Source organism: Dipodomys merriami, unplaced genomic scaffold, assembly GCF_024711535.1.
Source record: "Dipodomys merriami isolate MVZ:Mamm:240054 unplaced genomic scaffold, mDipMer1.0.p SCAF_28, whole genome shotgun sequence".
NCBI lineage: Eukaryota > Metazoa > Chordata > Mammalia > Rodentia > Heteromyidae > Dipodomys > Dipodomys merriami.
The window spans coordinates 14588981-14614572 of record NW_027204270.1 but is presented as its reverse complement, the minus strand read 5'-3'; the positions used below and the strand labels follow the sequence as shown (position 1 = coordinate 14614572).

Here is a 25592-nt window from a genome sequence, read left to right as displayed (position 1 = left end):
CTAAACAAAATCACAGTAACAATATACATAGAAAGGCCCCTCTAGGGTGCTTGGAAGGTGGCTCAGTGGTAGAGTACTTGCCTTACATGCATGAGGCCCTGGGTTGGATTCCTCAGCATCACATAAACAGAAAAGGCGCTATGGCTCAAATGGTAGAGTGCTAGCCTTGAGCTATAAGAGCTGAGGGACAGCGCCCAGGCCCAGAGTTCAAGCCCTACAACCAACCAAAAAAAAAAAAGGTCACTCTAAGATCATGAGGATTACTTATTATTGCTGTTGTTACTTAAATGGATGTTAACCAAAGCTACAAATATATATCAATTAATATATATTATATAATGTATGTATCAATAATATATCAATGGATGCTGAAACCATTTGGTTAAAGAACAGGATATTCATTCTCTCAAAGTCATCCCACAGATTCTGACAAAGGGAAGGAAGTACCTTTACAATGGAAAGATAAACTTACCATCAACATGCCTTTGAACACAACACAAAGGAAACATACAGTACCATCAATGTAGCATTTCAAGACAAAAACATTTACCCTAAATCTAGGCATGAGAAAATGAAGACTGTAACTGGTCTGGACTCTTCAAAAGGAAAATGTTATTACAGTCATACACACACACAAAAGTTTGAGTAAGCTATACTGAAAACTAAAAGTTTTATTAGAGCACAATCATGTCCATTTATTTACATATTACTTATGACGGCTTTCTCCTCACAAGAGACAGCATGGTCCACAAAGCCAAAAATATTAATTTCTGACTCATTATTTTAAAAGTTTACTGACTCCAACTCTACATTTAGTGACATAACAAGCCAGGCATGTTGTATCTGTCTACAATCCCAGTACTGAGAAAGCTAAGCCAGGAGAATGGCAAGTTGAAGACCAGCCAAGGGTATGCAGTAAATTGGAGAACAGCCTGGGACACAGTGAGGCCCTGTCTCAAAGACAAACAGGTTGCTAGGCACTGGTGACTCACATCTATAATCCTAGCTACTCAGGAGGCTGAGATCTGAGATTGCAGGTCAAAGCCAGCCTCAGCCTGTACAGAAAGTCTCTCAGACTCTATATTTTTTTCTTTTTTTTTTCTTTTTTTTTTGTCGGTTGTGGGCCTGAACTCTGGGCCTGGGCACTGTCCCTCAACTCTTCAGCTCAAGGCTAGTGCTCTACCACTTGAGCCACAGCTCCACTTCTGGCTTTTTCTGCTTATGTGGTGCTGAAGAATCGAACCCAGGGCCTCATGCATGCAAGGCAAGCACTCTACCACTGAGCCACCTTCCCAGCCCCCTATCAGACTCTTATCTCCAATTAACCACCAGAAAACCAAAGTGGTGCTGTGGCTCAAAGTGGTAGAGCTCTAGCCTTGAGCAAAAGAGCTAAGCAAGAGGTCCCAGAATTTGAGTTCAAGCCCCACAACCAAAAAAAAAAAACTATTTTTAAAAAAGTAACAGAAAGATTGACTAATCTTACCGCAGGTCCACAAACCACCTTACTAGTGTCCACTGTTGCACTCTTAGATCTGCTTCTACATTTATCACTTTAATGTAGTATTTGTTATATCTACTGCCCATGAGTATTATTACCACCAATATAATTTAATATTGCTTCTTTAATTTATATTAAGGCACCAGGAGCTTGAACTACCATTGGCTGTTTTTGTAGCATTAGTACAATGTTACCATAGTGGAAAAAGGCAAATGATGTCCTGGTATTTAAGTGAAATTGTTTTGACTCTGCAGATTCCCGTATAGGACGTCTCAGGAGCCCCCTATGAAGCCACAGATAACCTTTCAAGAACCACTGATCTATATAAAAGGGCTGTGGATGCCGCTCATTCAATTTTGTTGGGTTTTCAAAACTTTCAAAATGAGGGCCGGAAGGAGTGGTGCATACATGGAATCCCAGAACTCAAGAGAGAAGGCAAGAGGATGGCAAGACCCTGGCTCAAACACCAAACAAAGCAAAATCCACAAGACAGAACACAAAAATATGCTCAATATCATTACCCATAGATGAATGCAAACTAAAACCACTTCACATCCATCACTGTGACTATAAGAAAGATAAACTAGGTGCTAGTGTTTCACGCCTGTAATCCTAATCCTAGCTACTCAAGAGGCTGAGATCTGAGGACACCAATTCAAAGCCAGCTTGGGCAGGAAATGTCTGCTGGACTCTATCTCCAATTAACTACAAGAAAACCAGAAGTGGGACTGTGGCTCAAGTGGTAGAGCCCTTGCGTTGAGCTGAAGAGCTTAGAGACAGTGTCCAGACCCAGAGTTCAAGCCCCACAACCGACAAAAAAAAAAAGACAAGTGCTATAATGATATGGAAAAATAAGGCCCTCAGAATCTAGCTTCCTCTCAACTCTGTGATCCTGTCCCTCTTCCATGATCCATATTGTGACTTGACACATCTGCTCATCTCATGACCCCATTATGTGTGAACCATCTGACCTGCTATATTGTGAACTAGTCACTATTTCCATGTCGCCCTACTTATCTCCCTGGATGCTCAACTCACTCTCTGTGACAAATACATACCACTGGGACTAAGGGACTAAGGAGAGATGTCCACAGCAAAAGGTGAGACCCAGGGAGATAAAGCCTTTGTACCACTATCTCTAAGAGTCCCACATTCAATGTTGTACAACAATTGCACTATAACCTTGCAAGTATAGTTTAAAAGACCACTGGACTCAGAGTATCAGTAAATCATCCTATAATCCTAGCTGCTAAGGGGGCTGAGATCTGAAAAATTAAGGTCCAAAGCCAGCCCAGGTAGACAAATCCAAGAGACTCCTATCACCAGTTAACCAGCAAAAAGCTAGAACTGTTCGAGTGGCAAAGTTCCAGCCACCAGCAAAAAAAAGTAGAGCTTTTATTTTTTTGTTGGTCATGGGGTTTGAACTCTGGGCCTGGGTGCTGTCCCTGAGTTCAAAGGCAAGCACTCTACCTCTTGAGCCATTAATGCCACTTCTGCTTTTCTGGTGGCTAATTTGAGATGAGTCTCACAGACTTTCCTGCTTGGGCTGGCTTTGAACAGTGATCCTCAGATCTCAACTTCCTGAGTAGCTAGGATTACAGGCGTGAGCCACCAGTGCTAGCCTTTTATTTATTTTTCTAATTTATTGTTGTTTAAAGAGTTGACATACAGTGGGTTACCTTTACATATGTCAGGTATTAAGTATATTTCCTTTGTCATAGTATCATCTGTTCCTTCCTTCTCTCCCATTCTTTCCCTCCCATCTCTACCCCCAAGTTGCAAAGTTTACTTTCATCAATGTCCAGAGTACTCCACTGCTGCACTTTTTCACCCTTTTTCCTCTGATTCTGAGCCCTACCCCTACTTTCCCACAGATGTGCACGTGAATGAATACACCAAAAAAGTCCTTTGTTTCTGTAACTTTGGAGTTACAGAAAGTTATGAAGAGGCACTTGGGTAGTACACATTTGTGATTTTCTCCTATAGACTATCTTCTTTTGGTCTCTCTGTATATGAGAATCTAGAATTTTATGGATTTTGTCATGTTCCATTGTGTCTTAGATCTAACTTCCACATATAAGGAAGAACATATTCAGTTTGTCTCTCTGATCTTGGCTTACCTCCCTTAACATGATTTGTTCTAGCTATATACATTTCCCTGCAAAAGTAGAATTTCTGAGCAAGAGTCCAAGGCCCTGAGTTCAAGCCTCAGTGCTGGCATGCACGACAGACACACACACATGCGTGCACGCATGCGCGCGCGCACACACACACACACACACACACACACACACACACACACACACACACACACACACACACACACACACACACACACACTCCACCAAACTGCATCCCTAAAATAAATTTATTGGGCCAGGTGCAGGTGGCTTGCACCTGCATTAGTCCTAACTCAGTAGACTGAGATCTGAGGACTGTGTGGTTTGAAGCCAGCCCAAGCTGAAAGGTGGACCCATGGCTCAAGTGGTAGAATGCTAGCCTGAAGCACAAAAGTTTAGGCCCAGGATGGTGGAGGGAGGGGGATTTATTGGTCTGGAGTGCAGCTCAAATGGTAAAAGCTCTGCCTCTTTCATGTTCCAGGCCCTATGTTCAAATCCCTCCAATTTTATCACATGCATGTATGCCCATATTTTCTTTTCAAAAGAATCATGTAGGGCTGGGAAGTTGGCTCAGTGGTAGAGTACTTGCCTCTCATGCATGAAGTCCTGGGTTCAATTCCTCAGCACCACATAAGCAAAAAAAAAAAAAAAAAAAAAAAAAAAATCATGTAATATTGCCCAGGCTGGTCTCAAACTTCTGAGCTCAAGTAATCCTCCCACCTCACTCTCCTGAGCAGCTGGAACTACAGGTACACACTACCACAGCTGGCTCTTTTTTATGTAAAGAGACTCCAAAGTGATCCTTTAAGTTGGAAATAGAATATCAACTGAATAAAAGCACAAAGGTCTCAATTCAGTAAGTACTAGTTACTGGTACAACTCAGGTAGCTAGCTTTTCAGGCAGTTTCTTCCAAAGAACTACTATCTTATAGAGGTTGGGTTCTTGGAGCTGGAAAGGTGGCTCAGTGGTAGAGCACTTGCCTTGCATGCTCGAGGCCCTGGGTTCGATTCCTCAGCACCACATAAAAAAAAAGCCGGAAGTGGCGCTGTGGCTCAAGTGGTAGAGTGCTAGCCTTGGGTTGAAGAGCTGAGGGACAGCGCCCAGGCCCATAGTTTTTTTTTAAAAAAAAAAAAAGTTGGGTTCTTTATTTTTTTCTTTACCATAAAAATGAGGCACCAAATAAAAACTTGCATAAGAGGTTATCCACATATCTATCTTCATTACATTTTTATAATAAATCATAGAAAGATACAAATATCCCAATTTTAACAAGAAATTCAACTTCTGAAAGGTTCAGCTCACAAGACCGTATCCATGCAGCCAATAAAGTATTATAAATTTATTACTGTACTTAATCGTCACAATAGTCCTAAGAACTAGGTACTATCAGTATTTGTTTTACAGATAGAAAACAGGAGTTCAAGGAAACGAAGCAATTTTCTCAAGGTTGCACTCAAAGAGCAGAACTGGGATTAAATCCAAGGCCACCACTACTATTAAAGCTCTTGTCCACTAAAACATATTGCTACATCTAACCTATGCTTCATTCTTACCCTCTCAGCATATCCCATGACTAATATGGCAGTAGTCCCTTGCATGGAGAGGCACAATACACATTTGCTGAAGACACTCTTTCTAAAATATATTAGACATGGGCTGGGAAGGTGGCTCAGTGTAGAGCACTCGCCTTGCATGCATGAGGCCCTGGGTTCAATTCCTCAGCACCACATTAAGCAGAAAAAAAAAGCCAGAGGTGGGGTTTGGCTCAAGTGGTAGAGCACTAGCCTTGAGGTGAAGAGCTGAGGGACAGCGCCCAGGCCCAGAGTTCAGGCCCACAACTGGACCCAAAAAAAAAAAAAGAAAAGAGAAGAGAAGAGAAGAAAAGAAAAGAAAAGATATATGTCTAATATATATAGATACATAATATATATTAGACATTATATATAATATATATTAGACATATATATATATATTAGACATAAGAGGACTATCACTGGATAAATGTTAGCGCCCATACAAGGTTACTTCTCATCATACTTCAGGCTTTCCAATGCCATAGTCTACAGTCTACAATGCAAAGAAAAAGTACCTTTTTTTTTTTTTTTTTTGCCAGTCATGGGGCCTGAACTCTGGGCCGGGGCGCTGTCCCTCAGCTCTTCAGCTCAAGGCTAGCGCTCTACCACTGGAGGCACAGCGCTACTTCTGGCTTTTTCTGTTTACGTGGTGCTGAGGAATCGAACCCAGGGCCTCATGCTTGCAAGGCATGCACTCTACCGCTGAGCTACCTTCCCAACCCAGAAAAAGTACCTTTTAATCAGAGAGGAAAAAGGGCAAGTCTGACTAAGACTTGGTTACAGCAATGCAGAGATCATGCAGTACATATTGCAGCAAAATCAGCTGCTGACAGTTGAGAGGTATCAAAGAAGCAAAAGGCTACAAAGCACTTGGATCCTAAAAATGCCTCTAAAGGCTGCAGGAAACTGACACAGCATGAAAACAGTAGAATTCAGTTGAAGCCATGTAATAGCTAAATCCATGAAAAACTCACATGATAGCAATAGGTTAAACTGGTAGCTCATGTCTCTGTCATTTTACCCTTTTTCTCCACATAGAAAGGTACACCGTTTCCCTATAAATTCAATATCCTTTAAGCGCTGCTTCTCAGCTTGCTAGATTGCTAGACTAATGTAGAAATGACACAGCCACATTCTCCACCTTTCCTCTAACAGCAGGAAAATAATGAATGACCACGGAGTAGTTGGGCAGGGTGCTAGTGGCTGTAATCCTAGCTATTCAGGAGGCTGAGATATGAGGATCAGGGTTCAAAGCCAACCTGGGCAGAAAAGTCCATGAGACTCATGTCCAATTCAACACCAGAAAACCAAAAGTGGAGCTGTGGCTCAATGTGATAAAGCATTAGCTTTGAGCAAAAAGAGCTCAGGGACAGTGCCAGGCCCTGAGTTCAAGCCCCATGACTGACCATCCCTGCCACAAAAAAAAAAAAAAAAAGGAGTTGGAAATGATCTCTCATTCCAAATACCACAGGTTCCTTCCGCCTATTTCAGAGATGTCTACCACAACACTCATTCCAAACCTTCTTATATTTTTCTTTTTCTTTCTTTCAGAGTAGGGTTTAATAATCTTTCAAACTTTATTCCTTTGAATTTTGTTCTTGTGTCTTTAGGCAAATACCTAAATTTGGGGAGAGGGAGGTTTCTTGTAAAATGGGACTACACATACAATTCTAGACCCTGAATCATTCAAAGGAACATGTGAAGAAAATATAAGAGCTAACATTTACTGTCTTTATTTCATCTCATTCAAAATCCTTTGTATAAGCTACTTGTTAATTCTCCATAATAACCCTGAGATAGACACTATTAACCTCACTTTTCAGATGAGTAAACTGAGGTCCAGAGAAATAATTCCTTTCCTAGGTTTACATAAACATTACACAATAGTACTGGAATTCAAATCTAGACCATAGAAGTCAATAAATGTATGTTATTAAATTAATATGTGTATAAGATGTAAATTTATAGCACATGACCTAAGGATGCCAAGACTATAACCTAATTGAAAAGCCAACAAATACTTGAATTATTTTATGCCTACCACCATATACCAATACACTAATGCATTCGGAGATGAAAATGTAATACGTAATTTATTGGAACAGAGGCTATGGAATCCAGACCTGGTCACATAATATGGCATTTAATAACAATCTAGACAAGGTACCTGTGTTTTAAGGTCCTTATATATAAAATAAGAGTAATACCACAAAGAATTTAAGAATTAAATTATAAACTCATCTCAGAATAGTGGCTGGTACATAGTGAGCACTGAGTAAATATTGTTAGTTACTACGTTTAATATTTCAGTCTTTGCCATTTTACCCATTTACCATGTAAACAAACACCTAAAAAGTTTTGTTCCAAAGCAATCATGTAATCTTGAAATGGGGTCATGTACATTAGGTTTCACATTTTACCATCTCTGCTCTTCAGTAGTATTTTCTAGATTTTATAAGGGAGAAAGAAGTACTAAGGCTTGAACCCAGAGCCCTAATTCATGCTAGGCAAGAATTCTAACTAAACTACCCCAACTGGTCCACAAATACTAATTGTAATGCATCATATTATGCAAAAAATGTTTTTGTTGTGAATGCTATACTGGGGACTGAACCAGCCTGTCTCGTGCTCTCACTTGGCTTTTCTGCTCCAGGCTGGCACTTTTACACTTGAGTCAGGAAGGAAGGAAGGAAGGAAGGAAGGAAGGAAGGAAGGGGAAGGAAGAAAGAAAGAAAGAGAGAGGAAGGAAGGAAGGAAAGTCTCACAAAGTTTTCTGCCCAGGCTAGCTTCAAATACTGATCTTCAGATCTCAGCTTCCTGAGGAAGGTAGGATAATAATGTAAGTATGAGCCACAAGCATCTGGCCTTTTCAATTGAGACCGAGTTTCACCATTCAGTCCAGGCTGATGTAGAATTTGTTATAGAGACGACCATAATGTCCTTAAACTCACAATCCTGTGGGTGTTTGTTTTTTGTCGGTTGTGGGGCTTGAACTCTGGGGTAGGGCATTATCTCTGAGATCTTCAGCCTAGGTAGGTTTTTAAAAATATTTTTTCTAATAATTTTATAATACATGTAACATTGTTGCTGTCAGTAAACAAGTACCTGCAAGTTCTATCACTATGAGCCTATAGCTAGATAGGCTCTAGATACCATGTAATAATATGGTAATTTCATCTTAGTACAAATTGTTGCATTTTTTTAATTATTTAAATTTAACTTGTTGTTGTTGTTTTGGAGGGGGATCCAGTCGTGGAGCCTGAACTCTGGGCCTGGGTGCTGTCCCTCAGCTTTTCAGTTCAAGGCTAGCACTCTACCACTTGAGCCACAGTGCCACTTCGGGTTTTTTTCTGGATGCTTATGTAGTGCTGGGGAATTGAACCCATGGCCTAATGCATGCAAGGCAAGCGCTGTACCACTAAGCTACCTTCCCAGCCCCGTTTTTTTTAACTTTTGTGTTGCTGGAGATCTCACTCAAGGTCCCACCCACATTAAGCTAAGTACTTGACCACTGAAATTAACCACCAGCCAAATGGTTCTGATTGTACTGGTAAAGTAATCTTATCACTGTATATGGCTTTCTGTCAAAACATCTCTAAAGCTGGGCGCTAGTAGCTCATGCCTGTAATCCTAGCTACTCAGGAGGCTGAGACCTGAGGATCACGGTTCAAAGCCAGCCCGGGCAGGAAAGACTATGAGACTCCTATCCCCAATAAACCACTAGAAAACCGGAAATGGCGCTGTAGCTCAAGTGGTAGAGTGCTCTCCTTAAGCTGAAGAGCTGAGGGATAGCGCCCAGGCCCAGAGTTCAAGCCCCACAACCGACCAAAAAAAAAAAATCTCTAAAACTATCACTAAAATGGCAGTTACCTTCCTTTTTTTTTTTTTTTTTTGCCAGTCCTGGGGCTTGAACTCAGCACCTGGGCTGAGTTCCCTGAGCTTCTCTTGCTCAAGCCTAGCACTCTACCACTTGAGCCACAGTGCCACTTCTGGCTTTTTCTGTTTATGTGGTACTGAGGAATCAAATCCAGGGCTTCATATGTACTAGGCAAGCACCCTACCACTTAGCCACATTCCCAGCCTGGTAGTTATTTTCTTAAAAAAGCATTTAATCTACCTTTGCATTTGACCAATCTCAAGCCCAAAGAGTAAAGTGAATTGCAGAAGTTCATATGGCAGACAATCACAAAGACTAAAGCTGAATCTCTAGAGTCCAAAGTTCTATATCCTCTCCAAACTGAGTAATCCCATAAATACAAGAAGAAGACAATAAATATGTGAAGACAAGAGAATGATTCAAATCTCTAAGGAAGACATCAGGAAGCAAGTCTTCACAGATCTTTAACAATAACCAAAAATGGTTTTACTCAGGCCAACCAACCAGTGGTTCATGGCTGTTAAAACTAGCTACTCAGGAGGCTGACATCTAAGGATTGTGGTCCAAAGCCAGACTGGGCAGGAAAAGTCCATAGGATTCTTATCTACACACACACACACACACACACACACACACACACACACACACACACACACACACACACACACACACACACACACACACACACACACACACACACACACACACACACACACACGCTGGAAGTAGAGCTGTAGCTCAAGTGGTAGAGTGTTAGCTTTGAGAAAAAAAAAAAAAACTCTCAGAGCTAGTGCCCAGGCCTCTGAGTTCAAGACCCAGCACCAGCACTTCCAAAACACAGGCATTTCTCATGTCATCTCAAACATTTTATGGAAGAAGGGCAGGAATAGGAACTGAAAACCCGTGTCATCTCACTCAGGTTGTATAAGCCTAATCCATATTTGTTCACAATACTCCTCAGTTATCTCTACAACTGAAATGGTCTAAACAAATGTAGGTCAAAATCTTTTTTTGTCCAGGATGGGGACTCAAACTTAGTATATGAAACTTAACATTCACTCACTGGCTGGTGCTCTATCACCTGAGCCACACCTCCAACCCCATCAGGTCAATATCTTAACAAACTCCCTGAAGGAACTGTCATAGGGCGCTGTTGTTATCACACTCTTGAAATAAGCTTGAAAAGTCTATGATACTGAAATGCCCATTGTAATTATTTTCACTGTGATAGAATCCGATTTTTTTTTCTGGAAGTAGTCCAAGAAAATCAAACTAAAACCTAATTTTTTATTTCCTCAAACCAATCACTGGTATTCACTAGCCCTTCTCAAACTTTTTACCAAAGGATTCAATCCATATCATTCTTTCCAAAAGTCTGCTTTGAAAAATACATCAGATTATTGTTTAAATTATAGTTTTAATCAGTCAAGATCAGTAGCAGGTAATCTATTTATACACAAGCTACAACAGGATGAAAGAGAGAAGAGAAAAGCAGGAAGACTGGCAAGTCAAATCAATTATTTACTTAAGTCCACAAGGTGAAGAGCACTGTAAGATGCACAGTGCCAACCCACTCCACCCCTTGTCTTCTAGACAGTATAGGTCACAAGAAGAGGACCAGAGTCCAACACCACATAGAATGGTTTGCCAGGCTACATGCCAAACCCATGCTTTTATCTCCTAGTCAAAGAACAGAGGATAGACAGCACCAATATAGCAGAAGACTAAGGAAGACAAAAGCTATGAAAAACTCCTGGTTACATGCTATAACAGATCTTCTGAAAGCAAATTTACAGAAACAAGAGAAATGATAGAGGGGCTGGGAAGTTGGCTCAGTGGTAGAGTGCTTGCCTTGCATGCATGAGGCCCTGGGTTCAATTCCTCAGCAACACATAAGCAGAAAAAGCTGGAAGTGGTGCAGTAGCTCAAGTGGTAGAGCGCTAACCTTGAGCTGAAGAGCTGAGAGACAGCGCCCAGGCCCAGAGTTCAGGCCCCACACCAGCCGAGAGAAAGAGAGAAAGGGGAGGGGGGGGGCGGAGAATAAAAGGAAAGTTGTACACAAAATGCTCTTGAAGACAGAATGAGCCAGGTGCCAGTGGCTCACACCTGATATCTGAGGATTGCAATTTGAAGCCAGCCGTGGGGCACCCCGTGAGACACCCCGCGAGACTCTTATCTCCAATTAACCACCCAAAAACTGGAAGTAGTGCTGTGGCTCAAAGTGGTAGAGTGACAGCCTTGAGCAAAACAGCTCAGGAATAGCACCCAGGTCCTGAGTCCAAGCCCCCCGACTGACAATAGTTTTTATTGACTAATTTTAGGAGAGAAGAGCCTTCAGTGTGTTCATAGCCTGAAAAGAAGGCCTCAAAAAGGAAAGACTCAGATAATTGGTAAAGAGTGAAGTACTAAGCAGACATGGTGGCACATACCTGTAATCTCAGAACTAGGAAAGCTAAGTTTGAGGCCAGACTGAACTACAGAATGAGACTGTCAGAATTCCCAGTGAAATACTTACGCAAAGTGAAAACCAGGGAATGCTATAAAGAAAACTAATCCATGTGGATTAGTCACCAAAGCAATAAATATGGGAAGAGAACAGATAAGGACTTTGAAAATGCAAAAAGAAAACAAAAACAGCTTGAGTGTCAGCTGCTGGTGGTTCACCTATAATCCTAGCTACTCAGAAGGAGGTTGACAGGGCTGGGCTGGGAAGATGGCTCAGTGGTAGAGTGCTTGCCTTGCATACATGAGGATTCAATTCCTCAGTACCATATAAGCAGAAAAAGCCGGAAGTGGCGCTGTGGCTCAAGTGGTAGAGTGCTAGCCTTCAGCTGAAGAACTGAGAGGCAGTGCCCAGGCCCAGAGTTCAGGCAAAAATTTAAAAAAAAAAAGGAGGCTGAGATCTGAGGACTGTGGTTCAAAGCCAGCCTAGGCAAGATAGTCAATGAGACTCTGAGTTCCAATTAATCACTAAAAAGCCGGAAATTAAGGTGTGTATCAAGTGGTAGAGCACTAGCCTTGGGCTTTTAAAAAGCTCAACAGTGCCCAGGCCCTGAGTTCAAGCCCCAGAACTGGCCCCCCCCCAAAAAAAGATAAAAACAATGGTCCAGGGCTGGGAAGGTGGCTCAGTGGTAGAGCGCTTGCATTGCATGCCTGACGCCCTGGGTTCGATTCCTCAGCACCACATAAGCAAAAAGAAAAAAGCCAGAAGTGGATCTCTGGCTCAAGTGGTAGAGCACTAGCCTTGAGCTGAAGAGCTGAGGGACAGAGCCCAGGCCCAGAGTTCAGGCCCCAGGACCTGACCCAAAAAAAAAAAAAAAAAAAATGGTCCAGAAGGACAATAAAAAACTAGAAAAATTATTGCTCCCTTCCTTGGCCAAGGAGTAGAGTATTCTGCAAAAAATAAATAAATAAATAAATAAATAATAATAATAATAGTATTCATTCCTGAATAAGCCTAACTTTCAGCTATGGATTGGGAAATAAAGGGAATATTGGAAAATTAACAATCTAGGACTTTGCTTACACTTATACACAAGTTCTACCAGACATAGTACAAATGCCTGGTAAAGGAATATCAAGAATGAAGTAGAAAGGGGTGGGGCTGACCTTTATAATACTGAAGCAATAACAGTAGGTAGAACTTTGAAGTAATTATCAGCGGCAAAGATGAAGGAAGAAGAGTAAGCAAGCTAAAGACCACACAGCTGCAAAGGACAAGGTGAAGGAACAACTGGAACATACCAAAAAACAAACATGTTAAGTACTGCAATCTGAAGATAGAGGTTCAAAGCCAGGTTCAAATTCTCAACTCATCTCCAAAATGAACCAGAAAAGAGTAAAATAATCCTGGGATGTGCTAGGAGGCTGGTGGCTCCCGCCTGTAATCCTAACTACTCAGGAGGCTGAGATATGAGGATCAAGGTTTGAAGCCAGCTAGACAGGACTTTCCTGTGAGACTCTTACCTACATTAACCACCAGGGGGGAAAAAAGAAAAAAAAAAGGAAGTGGAACTGTAGCTCAAAGTGTCAGAGCACTAACCTTGAGCAAAAAAGCTCATGGACAGTTCAAGCCCCACAAATGACAGAAGAAAAAAAAACAGAAGTGGTGGCAGGGCTCAGGTGGTACAGCATCATCCTTGAATGAGAAAACTCTGAGAACAGATCCTGGTTTTCAAGCCTTAGTACAAATCTTCAGCAATACCAGCCCACCATTTTCTATTGGAATGATCTTCAAAAATCTACTTTCCCAGAAGCTTCACCCTGAAACATCTTTTAATTTCATTTGCCAAAACTGAATTGCTGAACTGTGTCAACAGTTTGTGTTTGTTTTTTGAATTGGACATTTGTTTTTAATAGGGATTTGTTAAGAGTTCTCAAAGGACAGAAAGGACATTATCCAAAAGATAAATGAATGCCATATGACTAGAACTAGAGCTAAAATCATACTTGGTCTTTTAAGTCCCCCTTTCACACACAGATAGGATGGAAAAGCATAGGGCTTTTTGATAAATATTTGGGTAAGCACTTCAACATGAATTACTGATTCATTCTTTATTCTTATTCTTGTGATGCCTAACTCAGAGAAAGAGTAACATAAAGGATATGGGCTTTGGGAAGCAATTTAAAATTCTAAATCTACCAGTCTCCCCAGATACATTTCTTAAGCCTCTTTGAGCTCTACTTTGTCTAAAAAGCTGGAATAATATTACCTATTTCAGGAGACAGTTATAAAGATTTAATTGTTAATACACATCCAAGTACCCACCACACAGTGTTACTGTCTAAAGTAACTGTCTACTCATAGAAGATAGAAAATTATTTTAACTAAGCATTATACACTAAGCCACCAAGTTGAACCACAGTTTATTGCTACATAGTTAATATAAAATCTGTTATATCACAATAAAAAAAATCCCAAAACAAATGTATCCCAAAAATTCCTCTCCCTTTGATAGTTAATCTAGTTAACCATGAGGGTACTGATTAGGTACTTACACAAAGCTATAAAGGAAAATAAAATGCAGAGATGTAAAGTCCTTCCTTCTCTGACTTCAGTTACCTAATACAACAAGTAATTCTCAGTTCTATCAAGCTCATAATCGTAGTTACCTTTACTTTCTATTTTCTGTCATAATCATATCCTATCTCTTCCTTTCTCAAAACCTCTCCAATGTATCTTTTTCTCACTTCAATTTCTAAATTCATGACCTGCTAAATGTTCAGGTAAGAATTTCTAAAATGGAAAAAAAAAAAAAGTTTTTGTGCCAGTCCTAGGGCTTAATCTCACCCTGGCACTATCCTGGAACTGTTTTGCTCAAGGCTAACATTTACCACTCTAGCTACAGCTCTGCTTCCTGATTTTTGGAGGATTTACTGTATTGGAGATAAGTGTCATGGACTTGCCTGCCCGGGCTGGCTTTGAACCTCAATCCTCAGATCTCAGCCTCCTGAGTAGCTAGGATTACAGATGTGAGCCACAGATGCCCAGCTAAAATGTAATTTTTAGGCTCCTTTCCAATATTGTACTGATTTCCAGCTGACGAGTCAATCAGTATGATTCCAACTATATCAAGTCACTGTCAAATTTATAAATTTTCATTGGTTCCCAAAAACTGGCAAGATCAAGTCTCTCTCTCTCTCTTTTTTTTTTTTTTTTTGTCGGTCATGGGGCTTGAACTCTGAGCCTGGGAGCTGTCCCTCAGCTCTTCAGCTCAAGGAGAGCGCTCTACCACTTGAGCCACAGCGCCACTTCCGGCTTTTTTTTTCTGCTTATGTGGTGCTGAGGAATTGAACCCAGGGCCTCATGCATGCAAGGCAAGCGCTCTACCACTGAGCCACCTTCCCAGCCCCCTTGTTTTTTTGTTTGTTGACAGTCCTAGAGCTCAAACTCCACCTGAGATTTTTTAATCAAGGCTAGCACTCTACCACTTTGAGCCACAGAACCACTTCCAATTTTCTGGTGGTTAATTGGAGATGTCTCATACTTTCCCTCCTGGATTGGCTTCAAACTACAATCCTCAAATCTCATCCTCTAGAGTAGCTAGAATTACAGGCATGAGCCACAGAGTACAATATACTTTTTTTTTTTTTTGGTCGGTCATGGGGCCTGAGCACTGTCCCTCAGCTCTTCAAGGCTGGCTTTGAATCACAATCCTCAGATCTCAGCCTCCTGAGTAGCTAGGATTTCAGGCATGAGACACCAGCACCCAGCACAGCATACACTTTTTATAAGACTAAATTATTCAATATATGTTTTTTTTGGGGGGAGAGGAGTTCAGGGGGGTCAGTTGTGGGGCTTGAACTCTGGGTCTGGGTGCTGTCCCTAGCTTTTCAGCTCAAGGCGAGCACTCTACCACTTGAGCTACAGCACCACTTCCTGTTTTCTGGTTGTTTATTGGAGATAAGAGTTTCACAGACTTGGGGCTGGGAAGGTGGCTCAGTGGTAGAGTGCTTGCTTTGCATGCCTGAGGCCCTGGGTTCGATTCCGCAGCACCACATAAGCAGAAAAAGCTGGAAGTGGTGCTGCGGCTCAAGTGGTAGAGTGCTAGCCTTGAGCTGAAGACCTGAGGGACAGTGCCCAGGCCCAGAGTTCAGGCCTAACGATCAGCAAAAAAAAAAAAAAAAAGACTATCTCCATCAACCAGCAAAAAGCTAGGCAGGGTGGATTGGCTTAATTGGTAGAGTACCAGCCATGGTATGAGACCCTGAGTTCAAGCCCCAATATCAACAACAACAACAACAAAAACAAAGAAACAGAAATAGTTGCAACCAGTAATTTTTATAAAGTTAACAATGCTTTTGATACTGTAGCTCAAACTTCAATATCTTGACCTCACACCCCACCAGAAAGTATAAGAAAATAAAGCCGATGGGGCTGGGAAGGTGGCTCAGTGGTAGAGCGCTTGCCTTGCATGCCTGAGGCCCTGGGTTCGATTCCTCAGCACCACATAAGCAAAAAGAAAAAAGAACAAAAAAAAATAAAAAAAAAATAAAGCCGGGCACTGGTGGCTCACACCTCTAATCCTAACTTTGAACCATGACCCTCAGATCTCAGCCTTCTGAGGATCATGGCTCAAAGCCAGCCCGGGCAGGAAAGGCCATTATACTCATATCCAATTAACCACCAGAAAAACAGAAGTGGCCCTTGGCTGAAAGTGGCAGTGCTAGGCTTGAGCGAAGAGCTCAGAGACAGTGCCCCACAACCAAACGAAAAAAAGAAAAAAGATCTTAAAACTTGAGTATCAACCTACTTAAGCTCAAATAATCTGCCCCTCACTAGTCCTGGCAATAACTGCTCTGAACTCAAGTCCCTCGTGGATAAAGTGAGGATAATGACTACCTCATGGAGTTATTACTTTCTCCCTACAGTAACTCAAAATGTTGAGTAGGTATTCTGGAGGTTATTTTAATTTAATTATTCTTTCCTAATGGTATACAAAGAGCCAATCCTTGATTAAGAAAAAAAAAAAAAAAAAAGAGGGCTGGGAAGGTGGCTCAGTGGTAGAGCGCTTGCCTTTCAAGCCTGAGGCCCTGGGTTCGATTCCTCAGCACCATATAAGCAAAAAGAAAAAAGCCGGAAGTGGCGCTGTGGCTCAAGTGGTAGAGTGCTAGCCTTGAGCTGAAGAACTGAGGGACAGTGCCCAGGCCCAGAGTTCAGGCCCCACGACCGGAAATAATTAAAAAAATAAAAATAAAAAAGAAACTCTACAGCAAAAGTTTCAAGCATTTCCTAAGTCAGAAATAGATACTTGTACTAAAGCAAATGGGTCAGGTTCAGTGACTAAAGAAATTAGGGAAAGGAAAAAAAATAATCGTGTGTTCTCCCAGCAAGCCACAAATTCTACCTTACATATTCTTCCCTCTATGGAATATCAGCTAAAATAACAGATTATCATTAAAGATATTTCACGGGGCTGGGAAGGTGGCTCAGTGGTAGAGCGCTTGCCTTGCATGCCAGAGGCCCTGGGTTCGATTCCTCAGCACCACATAAGCAAAAAGAAAAAAGCCGGAAATGGCACTGTGGTTCAAGTGGTAGAGCACTAGCCTTGAGCTGAAGAGCTGAGGGACAGCGCCCAGGCCCAGAGTTCAGGCCCCAAGACCGGACCAAAAAATAAATAAATAAAGGTATTTCACTACAGATGGTACAGCAAGACTTTCAACCATTTTACAGAATCTTCACCTTTAATTATTTGGACATATGCTAATCATATTAAGAACTTCTTGGGCTGGGAAGGTGGCTCAGTGGGAGAGTGCTTGCCTCGCATACATGAGGCGCTGGATTCGATTCCTCAGCACCACATAAACAGAAAAAGCCAGAAGTGGAGCTGTGGCTCAAGTGCTAGCCTTGAGCTGAAGAGCTCAGGAACAGTGTCCAGGCCCAGAGTTCAAGCCCCATGACAAAAATAAAAAGTTCAACTCCTTAATAAATCTTTTGTAGTTTTTCCCCAAAAATATATATCCTATTGCCTAAAAGTAACTAAAGTAACTAAAATGTACTTCCTCACAAACTTACCCTCAATGAGATGTGTCTCTCCCTCTCCTATTCTTCTAATTCACCTCACCATTAAACATCTAAGTTTCCCTTGATTCTTATAAAGTTGGTACTCCAGTATCCACTAATGTTACAAAAGAGCACTGGAACCTCCTAACATTCCTGGTATCAATCTGCTACCTATTCCCCAAAAAAAAAATAATTTAAAAGACAGTGGTAGCCAGCAAGGGCAGAAAAATGCTCAAGGTTCTATCAACCAGAAAAAAAAAAAAAAAGACAGAAAGCATGGTTCAAGTGATGGAAAGCCAGCTGTGAGCAAGAAAAAGCCAACAAGAGGATAAGATGCTGAGTATAAGCCCCATAAATAAATAAATGATAGTGGTAGGACATTTGTCAAAGCTCACCAAACATTGGTTGTGGTTGATTATATTGAACATAAATTATATCCCAATAATGCACACATATACTCATTCAGTATTTACTGAGCATCTGATATGTGTATCTAAATTTATAGCAGATACTTCAGCCTGGACTATCTGGTGCTTTACTGTGAGTTGACACTGTCCCAAAATACTGTTACATGAAAACTGGTTCCGTTTCTGATTATGAATGATACTTTAACGATGGCCTCTACAGTGGAAGGCTCACTAGCTACCTATCCCCTTGTTAAGAAGTACATGATCCTATGGGCTGGGAAGTTGGCTCAGTGGTAGAGCGCTTGCCTTGCATGCCTGAGGCCCTGGGTTCGATTCCTCAGCACCACATAAGCAAAAAGAAAAAAGCCGGAAGTGGCGCTGTGGCTCAAGTGGTAGAGCACTAGCCTTGAGCTGAAGAGCTGAGGGACAATGCTCAGGCCCAGAGTTCAGGCCCCATAACTGGACAAAAAAAAAAAAAAGAAGTACATGATCCTGGTACTCTGTATTTTAATATAAATCCTTCCAACATAAGCAAAAAATTAAACACTTATTGCATGAAGGGATATACCTTGACCAATCCTTTTATGTCTACCAGAAAAGTAGAATACCTCAAAAGCATAGGGACAATATTACTGAAAAAAGGCAAAAACACCAAGAAATAAACTTCAATAGCTTATTCTAGGGTCCACAAAGATCAACACAGGGACTGAATCAAAGGCTGGTGGCTCAAGTCTGTAATCCTAGCTACTCAGGAGGCCGAGATCTAAGGATCATGGTTCAAAGCCAGCTCGGGGGCTGGGAAGGTGGCTCAGTGATAGAGCGCTTGCCTTGCATGCTTGAGGCCCTGGGTTCCATTCCTCAGCACCACATAAGCAAAAAAGAAAAAAGCCGGAAGTGGCGCTGTGACTCAAGTGGTAGAGCACTAGCCTTGAGCTGAAGAGCTGAGGGACAGCGCCCAGGCCCAGAGTTCAGGCTCCACGACTGGACCCCCCCCCCCAAAAAAAAAAAAGCCAGCTCGGGCAGGAAAGTCCGTGAATTTCTTATCTCCAATAAGCCACTCAGAAAACTAGAAGTGGCACTGCAGCTCAAGTGGTAGAGCACTTGAGCTGAAAAGCTGAAGGACAGTGCTCAGGCCCAAAGTTCAAACCCCACAACTGACAAAAAGAGAAAAAGAAAAAGAAACTACATTTCCTGGTTCTCAAGGCAACATGCATAGTGTAAATAACTGTGGACCCTCAAAACAGATTTGAGTTCAGTGGCTATGTGCTGTCCCTGAGCTAAAATACCCAAGGCTTGAGCTCTACCACTTTGAGCCACAGCCCCACTTCCTGTTTTCTTAAAGAGCTTTTTGTTTTTAATTCTTTTTCTTCGATTTTTCTTCATCTTTTCTTTTCTGATACTAGGGACTGAACCCAGGACACTGCTTTTGCTAGGCAAGCACTTTGCCACTAAGCTACATCTCAGCCCTCTTTCTTCTAATGCCAGTTCTTGGGCTTGAACTTAAGAGCCTGGGTGCTGTCCCTAAGCTTTTCGGGTCAACGCTAGTCTACCACTTTGATCCACAGCCCCACTTCCAGCTTTTTGGTGGTTAACTGGAAATACGAGTCTTAGGGTTGCCAGGCGCCGGTGGCTCACGCCTGTAATCCTAGCTACTTAGGAGGCTGAGATTTGAGGATCACAGTTCAAAGCCAGCCCAGGCAGGAAAGTCCGTGAGACTCTTATCTCCAATAAACCACCAGAAAACCAGAAGTGGTACTGTGGCTCAAGCAGTAGAGTGCTCGTCTTGAGCTAAAGAGCGCAAGGACAGCGCCCAAGCCCAGAGTTCAAGCCCGACCAACCAAAAAAAAAAAAAAAAGTGTCTCAGGGACTTTTCTGCTGGGGATTGGCTTCCAACCTCAATCCTAAAATCTCAGCCTCCTGAGTAGCTAGGATTACAGGTGTGTGACACTAGCACCAAGACAGTCCAGCTCCACTTTCTATTGGTTGTATCTGTCTTTTAGCTTCTGACCTTCAGTTTAAGATATCCACCAGCTAGGTGCTGGCTCATGTCTTTAATCCTAGCTACTCAGGAGGCTGAGACCTGAGAATCACTGTTGAATACCAGTCCCGGCAGAAAAATCCATGAGACTCATCTCCAACTGACCACCGAAAAGCCAGAAGTGGAGTTGTGGCTCAAGTGCTAGACACTAGCCTTGGGGGGAAAAAAAGCTCAGAACAGTGTCCAGGCCTTGAATTAAAGCCCTAGGGACCTACACATAGATACAGACACACACACACACATAAAAAGATATCCACCACCACCTAGCAATAGTATTGGCAGACAGTAGGCAACTCAACAATGGTTCTCTTTCTTGGTATCAAATTACTAAAATTTAAAAAAAAAAAGTAATCAAAAAAGCCTAATTAACAACCCATATTATTTTTTTTTGGGGGGGGGCCAGTTGTGGGCCTGAATCTGGGCCTGGGCGCTGTCCCTCAGCTCTTCACCTCAAGGCTAGCGCTCTACCACTTGAGCCACAGCACCATTTCCAGGTTTTTCTGCTTATGTGGTGCTGAGGAATCGAACCCAGGGCCTCAGGCATGCAAGGCAAGCGCTCTACCACTGAGCCACCTTCCCAGCCCAACAACCCATATTATTAACTGGTCAACAATGACTCTCTACCTTACTGCCTTGTTTATACTACAATCCATTCCCTCCACATTCCACTATTTCCAGTTTTTCAATCTTCAGTTACTATGTTTAGAAAAGTGATTTAATTTTAGAAACCTGGAAAATTCTTCTGAGTAAACTGAGCAAAACCTTAATCTGTCCCACGGGGAATTCTGAGCAAAACAATTATTTCTAACAAGAGAAGAATTTTCTATGGCGTTATTCAATTTAACCACACAAATGCCACCACAGCTGCACACAAAGTGACAGAAGGCAATCTGGAACATACTGTACAGATTCTCTGACAGGAAATACCCTCCCCTAAAAAGAAAAAAATCCAAACCCCTCCCTCCCTTAATCTGGAGCGGTTAAATCTTCCTAGGTGATCTGAATTCTTCCCGGCTCTGTCACCAGTCCAGTTGCTGAGGCCAGAACCACAGCAGTAGGTAAAAGAAATATCCTGAACAAACTCCACCCCCACCCACAATAGCCCCAAAAGGCAGGGCAGTCCAGAGAGTAGTCTCTCCTCCATCTACAGATAAGCCACCACGAGGCGCTCGGAAACACAATCCTTTCCCCAAGGTCATTCCAGTCAGGGAAGGTGCAAAAATCGGCAAGCAGTCCCCGGCCTTCTGCAAAAAAAAAAAAGAAAAAAAGAAAAAGCACCACAGAGCCTGGGGGCGGGAGGGGGCTGACCGGTGCCCACTCGCTCCCTTCTCCCACCCGGCAGGGTGAGCACTGGCCTCGGCATTTCCGAAACAAGCCACGACAGGCTCCGCGGCGTTAGGAAAGGGGCTGACGTGATGAAGAAACAGATGCTTGCTCCTGAGCAACGCGGTCTTCCTCGGCTCGCACAACCTCCTCCGAGGTCATTAACACCAACCGCAGGCCGCGGCGAGGTCTGCACCGGGCGGCACAGCCCAGCCCGACAAACCCTCGGGACACCGTTCGCCCCGCACGCCAGGCCGCGGCAGCCCAAGGCCACCGGGCCCCCCGAAAAACCGCACTGCATTCCTGCGCTTGGGGAAGCCATGGCTCCCTCGGCCGCCCGGCGGCGGGGCGGGGTGCGCAGGGCGGCCGGCGGCGCTGCGGAAAGTTCGCGGCGGCGGGGGGCGGGGGGCTCGCCCGCGGGTCCCCCCGCAGATTCCACCATTAATTAGTCCTCAGGACTGTCTACGGGCAACTTAAACAAAGCGAATGCCTCGAATTCCTTCCCGGCCCGCCGGCCTGGCTGCGAAATCCGCAGCGGCCGAGACGCGCGGGCCGGCGAGACCCGACAGCTGCCGAGTCCCCCTCCCCGCCGCAGCCCGCCGCCCCGCGCCCCGCACCCCAACCCCGCGCTCCGAGCCGGCTCCCGCACGCCGGCCGGCCGGCGCGCTCCCAGCCGCCGCCGCCGCCGCCGCCTCCCGCTCCCGGTTCCCGGCTCCGGCTCTTCCTGTATGATCACTTCCTTCCTCCCGGTGCCCGCGGGCCCCGCGCAGCCCCCTCCCCGGCCCGGCCCCCCGCCGGCCGGCTGCCCGCGCGCCCCGCCCCCACCGGCCCGCGCCCCGAGGACCCCCGCCCCCCGGAAGCGCCGCCCGGCGCCGCGGCCCCGACCCTCCCCGCAGGACCGCGCTCCCACCGGGGCGCCCCCACAGCGCCGGCCCTCCCCCTCCGGAGCCAAGAATCTCCTCAGAGTGTCCCCCTCAACTCCCAAGCACTCCCAAGGTCTCGACCCCCCGAAAAACAAGCCGCTCCTCCAGAGCTCGTCCCCCCACAACCACCCAAACTCTCCTCCGCCTCACACCCCATCCCTCCCGGCGGTGCCCGCCGGTTCTGCCCCGCCGCCCCCGGCTTCCCCGACGCCCCCGCCCCGGACCCCGCGCCGCGCCCCGGCCGTCCCCTCGCCGACCCCCCTCGCCCCTCACCTTGGCGGCTTCAGCCTGCGCTCCGGCCGCCTCAGGCTCCGGCGCTCGGCTCCCAGCGGCCGGCGCCTCCTCCGGCTCCCCGGGACTGACAATGAGGGGCGGGGCTAATGTTGCGTCAGCGTTCCAAAAGGCGGGGTTTGCTTTAGTGGGCGTGGCTGAATGTCCGGCCCGCCCCTTCTATCTTTTCTCCGCCCACCTCAGGCCCAAGGTTTGAACTCGTTCAGTTTTGTTGTTTGTTTGTTTGTTTGTTGATCGAGGGTCTTGAACTCTGGGTCTGGTGGCTATCCCAGAGCTCTTCAGCTCAAGGCAAGTGCTCTACCACCTGAGCCACAGCGACACTTTCGGTTTTCTAGTGGTTTATTGGCGATGAGTTTCATGGGCATTCCTGCCCTGGCTGGCTTTGAACCACGATCCTCAGATCTCAGCCTCCTGAGTAACTAGGATTACAGGCGTGAGTCACCAGCACCTGACTGAACTCAAGTTTTCATTGCCCCCCACCCCAGCTAGAGACCCAAGGCCTAGGCCAGGCACTATGGGAAATCAAAGAAGGCAAAACTTCCTGAATTCACCAGGGGCACTCTCAGAGGGGTGGTGAGGATTAAATGGGGTCATCCATAGAAAGCACTTAACCCAGAACGTGGTAGGAGTAATCACTCCACAAATGTGTATAAGGAACTCTTGACTCGGACTCAGAAGACATGAGCCCAGTAATCTTAGGAAAGACCCTTCCCAACTATGTTCCTACTTTCACTTTCTTTAAAATTTAAAGTGCAATGATCTCAGATGATCTCAAAAGTCCCCCCACCACCAGTGATTTATGACATGCTTGCTATGGGCCTTTAAATTAAGGCTCAATAAGGAGAAAGAGAAAGGCTTTGAAGGGAACCAGAGCAAAAGACCCACACCCAATAGTACAAACCAGTCAGAGACACACTTTCCCTGCGGATGCCCTCCCACGCACTGGCATCCAGCAGCATCCACAAGCCGGGACACAGATGGGCTAAGGGCTGCTTCCTCTCTGACTGCAGCAGCATGGTTGGTCTCTTGAGACATCTCTTGTGCAAGCTCTTTATTGCCTATGGAACAAAGGCCAAAGCCCTGGCCTGGTATGATCACTTCTTACCTTCCTATACACATGCTCTAAAGTTTATCCAAACTTTTCCTCAGCACACCCACTGTTTTCCCACATCTGCCCCTTTGGCTCATGCTATTCCCTTGCTCTCACATCTCCACGCACCAGGCCTCTTAGCCAGAAGCCAACCTCTCTGCTCTCAATGCCCAGGGCCACTGAGTCAAACTCACATTAGACATATTACAACTTGCATCAAGATGACCTCCAACCTGACATGGTGATGCACACCTGTACTCCCAGAACTCAAGAGAGTGGAGCCAGAGGAAGCTGGAGTTCCAGGCTATCCAGTTGGTTACATAGTGAGTTCTAGGCCAGTCTGGCCTACATAGTAAGACCATATGTTGTTGGGGTTTTTTTTTAACTTAAAAAAAAAACAAACATGTAACTGTAAACCCTCTGTACATCACCTTTATAATAATAAAAAGATTGATTTTTTTTAAAAAGCTGGCACTAGTGGCTTACTCCTATAATCCTAACTACTCAGGAGGCTGAGATCTGAGGATTTCCATTTGAGCCAGCCCACAAAGAAAAGTCGTGGCTTACTCCTATAATCCTAACTACTCAGGAGGCTGAGATCTGAGGATTTCCATTTGAGCCAGCCCACAAAGAAAAGTCCATGAGATGCTTTGGCACCAAGAAAGCCAGAGGTGGAGCTAAGGCTAGTCTTGACCAAAAAAAGCTCAGAGATAATGCTCAGATCCTGAGTTCAAGCCTCAGGATTGCTTCTCATCCATCCCACCCCACCCCACCCCATCCCCCCCAAAAAAGTCAGCTAGGCAGAAAAATATGGAAACTCTTATTTCCAATTAACCAGCACAAAGCTAGAACTGGAGATGGCTCAAGTGATAAGAACACTAATCTTAAAGGAAAACGCTGGATTAGAACATAAGGGATCTGAGTTCAAGTCCCAGGATTGACACACACACACACACACACACACACACACACACACCCCACACACACCACACACACACATACACAAATGCTCCTAGCACTTTCTGGTGGTCAGAATGCATCCATTGTAGAGCTCAAATTCTGATGTCAAAAGACTCATGTTCTACTTCCTACTAATTTTCCTTGTGCCTCAGTCTCTCATCTATAAAACTTGGATAATAATATGGTCCTTGTAGTGTTTGTTTCAAAATTACATGTACTATTGTATAGAAAGCACCAGGCCCAGCATTTCACAAGCAATGTGGTTGTCATTCTTATCTTCAACATTGTCCTGCCGTACATATTTCCTGCTCCTAACACCACACAATAATCCCGTGATAATCCTCCCAGTTATTTCACAGTGGCAAACATTAAGGACCTCAGGAAGAGGCCCTGAGAATGGCCCTGCAAAGAAAGCATTACCATTGAAACAAGAACCAGCACTCGAGGCTCCAGACCCCAGGTGGATTCTGCAGTGAAGTCCAAGGCCCCAGAGCATGAAGACAGCTGTGAGTTCTGCCTGCAAGTTCTTTGCGGCAAAGTTGACCCATTTCTGCCACATGCCCTCCTCCTCTCATTTCTTACCCAGAGATAGAACTGTGTTGAGCTGCCCTTGGCATCTCTGCTGGCCTTCAAGAGAACTGCAGCAAAGCAGCCAGCCTATGGGAAGAAGAGAAGGGCTTTGGGGTTCTGATTAATTTCCTGTGCTACGGACAGGCAAATCGCTGTCCTGAAACGCCTGTGCTAATCCTCAAGGGCCCCTAACAAATTGTGGCTTAGTTTTAGAAGAGGCCAATCAAAAATGCTGCTGGGGGGGGGGGGTAGCTGAGGAGGTGGGAGGGAAGGGATGGTAGGGGAAAAACAAAGGAGGCAACAATGCTGGATAAGAAATGTACTCATTACCTTGCTCATGTAACTGTAACTCCTTTGTACAATATTTTCACAATTTAAAAAAAACTTAATTAAAAAAATGTTTAATGCTGCTTCCTA

At 44.3% G+C, this 25592-nt stretch overlaps 1 protein-coding gene across 2 annotated transcripts in view; it reads right to left on the bottom strand.

Annotated features, from left to right (window-relative positions):
• The window catches only part of Luzp1 (leucine zipper protein 1), a 63919-nt gene extending 41301 nt beyond the window's left edge, over positions 1 to 22618 (bottom strand). The window contains exon 1 of one of the 2 annotated variants that reach the window (XM_070037666.1): positions 22538 to 22618. The gene's annotated coding sequence lies outside the window, so the exon portion shown is untranslated. The remainder of the gene's footprint in view (positions 1 to 22537) is intronic. The other variant, XM_070037667.1, reaches the window with a different exon arrangement.
• Between the last annotated feature and the right edge of the window lie 2974 nt (positions 22619 to 25592).